The following is a 4,938-nucleotide window of genomic DNA, read 5'->3' on the forward strand; positions in this document are numbered from 1 at the left end:
AATTCATGTCAGCTTGAGGAGACCATTAAGACCATTAAAGGTTTGAGTTTGGAAACCAAGACAAACTCAGTCTGGGACAAAGTGTGCCACAAAACTTAGCATCAAGAGGACCAGCAAGCTAGCAATAGGCAGTTTACTCCCTAATACTTTTAGTTGAACCACTTTTTAAATATAAATTTAAGTTTTATTACAGGAAGATAGGTTAGAAAACCTCAGTTATATAAGCAGGGGATGTAGCTCAGTGGTAGAGCGCATGCTTAGCATGTATGAGGTCCTGGGTTCAATCCCCAGCATCTCCAGGTCCTTTTGTTTCCTTAGTGAACTAATAAATGGACTGGACATTGTAGGAGCAATAAGACTTTAACAGGGTTTTGTTTTGTTTTGTTTTTTTCCATTTTTAACAGAGGGCCCATCCTAACCCCAGAAAAGCCTCTTGCTTTTAGGCAGAGTTGCAAAGATTTAAGCTTCATGCCCAGGAAAAATAAAGGTAGGCTCCAGTAACAATGTGTGTGTGCACATATGTGAAAGTGCCCATGAAAACAGTGTATCTAACTACACAGGTAAATGTGCTGGGTTTCAAATGTACCAGGTTCATAGAAATCACTGATTCATCCAGAAAAAATAAAATTTACAACAAGAAATATAAAATGTACAGGAGGAAAATGAAGTTCTTGACAAAAAAATGATGTTTTCTCCTTACACCCACAAAAGTATCTTATCTCCTCGGCCCTGTATACAGAGTTAAAGAAAAGAAGGAAACACAAAGTGTTATTTATCCTCAACTTTTTTTATTCTTAATTTTTAAAAAATTAAAGTATTCAAGAGGCAACAAAGCAATATTCTATAAAAATGTGGACTTTGGTTTTGAATATAATGTTTAAAATTCATGTGAAATAGGAAGTAAATTCACCAACCTATGCTTCAGTTACCCATATTTGGAGTAAAAGGCTTAGATTTGATCATATCAGAAGTTTCCCAACACTGGAATTCAGTAATTGTCTCCCTGGTTGTTAACTTGACCTTTCTTGTGAGAGAGAAAGGCCATGGGGTTTGGAGTTCAAGACCTGACTGAGAATTCTGTCTCCTTCTGCTTAACAACTTTATTGCTTTGAGTACCTCAGCCTTAAATTCATGCTCTATAAATTGGGAATAGTGAGGTAAACCATGTATAGTAGCTGTCAGAGAGGTTTCAAGGATAATAAAGTATCTGTCCCAGTGCCAGGCCAATGGTTGTCACATAGCCAAAATGAAACAAAATAGTCTGACAAGTAGTGGACGTTTGAAAATAGCGGTTTTGCAGAGGAATGGGGGAAGCAGAAGGAAGCCTGCTGAGATGGTACAAGACAGTAAGGGAAGAGGGCAGGAGCCCCACAGAGTTGGAAAACCCGCAACTGAGCCTCCTTTTGACTGAGGCCACTTCAGATTGTACTGATATTATTTATTTCTAAGAAATTGGAGTGAAAAATTTGAATATCATATTCATTATAACTCAAAGATTTGGTAGCAATAAATAGATAAAGCTGTTCTAGAAAATCTGGAAACTTAAACCATGAGCCACTGTTGTATATCAAGATACTTGGTACGTGGTTCTCTAGACCAAGGTTTTCCAGAAGGTGGTCTTTAGAAGGCCTGATGCAGAATCATCTGGAATATTTGTCAAATGTGCAGAATCCCAGCCTGCACCCAGATGTCAGGATTCAGAATTTCTAGGGTAGGCACAGGACTGCACATTTTAAATCAGTTCATAATTCTAATATTATGTGCACTCCACTTTGAGAACCACTGATCTAAACTACAAGACAGGATTAATAAGCCCCTAATGATAACCAGTATTTCCAACAGGCCTTGTTGCCTTCCTTGCCTTCTGTCCCCTTAAGTACAGGAATAGTCGGGATTTCCACCAAGACTGTTTGCGCGTGTCCAATGCCACAAAAGCTTTCTGTCCTTGGAAGTTTTTATCTGCGAGCTTAACCAAAAGAATCTGACTGTCTCCAGACATTAAAAGCTTAGATTTCCCTGTTTTTCACCATAACAAATGTGGGCAAATAGGAATAAATTATGAATAGAAAATCCAGAAATGCTAAATAATAGGAAATGTTATTTAAAAATTCATTCTAAATACACAATAATAGAGATTTCTACAACTCTGCTGGCCTGGCCTCCACAGGCAGAGTGAGTTTTACATATAACCAACCACACAAGGAATTTTTTTTGGAAACCCAAAGACACTCATAGATCACAGCCCACATTTCCATCTCTGTCGTCAGGACAGAAAGTAAATGTTGCACAGCAGGCGGCAGAGGAAACAGCTAGGACCCCAGGGGGTGGTGAGTAATCTTAGTCTGAGGAGAAACTGACAGCAACCACTTGAAAGGGCTAATCTAAATTTATGAGCCTTCACCCTTTGCCTGTTCTCTGAATGGTAATGCTAAAAGATGTGCCCCAGAAAAAGACAGGTAGCTATTGAGCTCCCTAGATAGGGGGTGTGCAAAGGTCGAAGTATTTATGCCAGAAAAAAATAGCCCTTGCGATAAAGCCAACGTAAAAATCACATGTTGTCCTTCAGCATTCTTTTTCTTTTGCCAGATGCAAACTCCTAGAATTCAAATAGAGATGCAGTCTTATCTGATTTCTTGTTCTAAGACCCAGGTAATATTTTTTAGCCTCCAAAAGGCCTTTGGGGAATTATTCAAAGGTATCTATCAAGCATTTTCCCCTATTGAGTGAATGAGGGGATCATTCTGGAAGAATCACAGAAGGGAGTTTGCAAAAATTTAAAATACCATATTTTGCCCTGCATAATTCACACTTCTTTGCCCAAACTTTTGCCCAAAAATAGGGATGCGCATTATATGTGGTTGGTTCCTGAAGTACCTTTTCTGTTAATGTGTTTTGTAATTATTTGTTACATAAAATTTCTTGTACCACAATATGTTCAAAGATAAATGCTAAAATTCCTTTATAATACAAAAAAAGTATCTAAATATAAATAAATTAAAACAAAAGAATTTTCCCTTAAAGTTTGGCTGAAAAGTGGGTGCGCATTATACACAGCAAAATACGGTACATAAGTTTAGAAAATAAAGTAGACAAGCAACCACAGATAGTAACTGATTATGCAAAGCCATCCATGTGAGAAGTTGATGAGTCTCTCTTATTCAGGTTCACATACAGTCTTCTTGTGTTGAATGTACATGAACTAGTTATAATTTCTACTATATTTGACATCTCATCAGTGTAATTCTCTCTCCAAGTTTTAAGCTGGTGACAGTCACCATCATTTCAAGTTTATAAATCCCAAAACTCCAAATAAATGCTTTTTATAGAACTAATTTCTGATGAGAAATATATTGTTAGCAATTATCATTGTGATCATTTTAAGCCTATCCTAAAGACTGAAATCCTTGTTCATTTACTTAATGTCATACTTTATCCTAATTTTATAGAAGAAAAAATAAGGAGAACATTCATTTTCAGGTGTAGAGAGGTGACTTCAAATCAACTAGCAATAATCCAAGTAATGAGATACAGATGGTGACTTGGAAAACCCAAAATAGCATAGATTTCTTTTTAATTTATGTACTTTGTATTTCATTGGGATCAATTACTTTAAATCACTGCATATACAACATGAAATATAATAAAACCATTGAAAGTACACTTTAAATCCTTCAGTGCCTACTGGCTGGTTACTGGAACAATATGAGAAGGAAATAAAATTTTCCCAACTTTGAAGGAAACTACATTGAAAGTTTCTTTTATAGTATTATTAAAAAATAAGCATGCAGAGCTGACTATTGCAGACTGTGGAGAGACTGTCTATTAAAAGACAATCCAGCAGCTATTTAGCGAATATTTTGGCACCATTTTCAGAATTTTAGCAAAAAGAAAAATATTTATAAGCATAGAAAAAATAAATTTTTTGTAACTTAGGAAAGTAATACTAATACTTGGCTTGGATGGCATAGAACATGACAGCCTACACAATACTCAGCTAGAGGCAGACCAAGTGCTGCTGTTTTCGGAGACTCCAAGTGATTGCCGCTTGGCTACAAGCATGGAGCTAGTAGTGCCCAGGCCAGGACCCACCACCAATGCCTAAGGAAAGATGAAAAAACCTACTTCAAGGCCAGTTTTAGGTTCTGTTTTCCATTTAACCTCATGTGCCAAAAAGCTATCAAGGGACACTAGAGCCACAACCTTAACCCCAGTCTCCCTAAAGGTGCTACTCTGTCAGTAGCAGGTTTCAGATGAAAGAAGCTGGGCCACTTCTGGCCACTTCCTCCTGTCTGGAGCTTGGTGACTCCCTCTGTGTTTGCCAAAGGTATTATCTATGCCAATAATGTTTCTGAAACAGCATATTATATTCTTTGAAGATTAGCAGATCTTTAGAGGGGGGTGGGGCAGGGGGAAATTTCTATAGATAAAGAACCAGTTTGTTGTACAACAGTTGGGGGTCATCTATCCCATGTGAAGCTATTATTTTTCTGAGTCTTACTGTTTCTGCATTTGTGTTCTCCACCGCACCCTTCTTGGCTGGCACTGGTATGCCTGCCAGATTGTCATCAAGGGTAATACTTCAATAAAAGGTGCTAAGGACAAAAAAAAAAAAAAAAAAAAAGACCCTGGGTCTGGTGCTGAGGTGTTTGCATTCTTATGATGCCAAGAACATTCTGCTTCTCAACCAAGACATTCCCATAAGAACATCAAAAGACTGTAAAAAAGCTAAGTACTCAAGTATCCACTGTTTATATCTGTATACTGACTGTGCTTTCTTATCCAAGCTCTATACTCTTGGTAATAAAAGCAATTGCAGTGAAAAATGGTATGTCTGCAAGCCATTAAACATTGCTTTAAAGGTGGGTGCATTGCTGAAAGATTTTAGGAGGTCGAAGAGAGGATTGCCAAGTTTTTACTTCAGTTCTTCAAATCATGACG

General features: G+C 37.4%; 1 non-coding gene across 1 annotated transcript; it reads left to right on the forward strand.

Moving 5' to 3' along the window:
• Nucleotides 1-227: 227 nt before the first annotated feature.
• Nucleotides 228-299, forward strand: TRNAA-AGC (transfer RNA alanine (anticodon AGC)). Its single transcript has one exon. It is a non-coding gene; the product is annotated as a tRNA-Ala (tRNA).
• Nucleotides 300-4,938: the final 4,639 nt, after the last annotated feature.

This window comes from Pteronotus mesoamericanus, unplaced genomic scaffold (assembly GCF_021234165.1).
Source record: "Pteronotus mesoamericanus isolate MK-2021 breed Mesoamerican mustached bat unplaced genomic scaffold, CSHL_Meso_final scaffold_54, whole genome shotgun sequence".
Classification (NCBI taxonomy): Eukaryota; Metazoa; Chordata; class Mammalia; order Chiroptera; family Mormoopidae; genus Pteronotus; species Pteronotus mesoamericanus.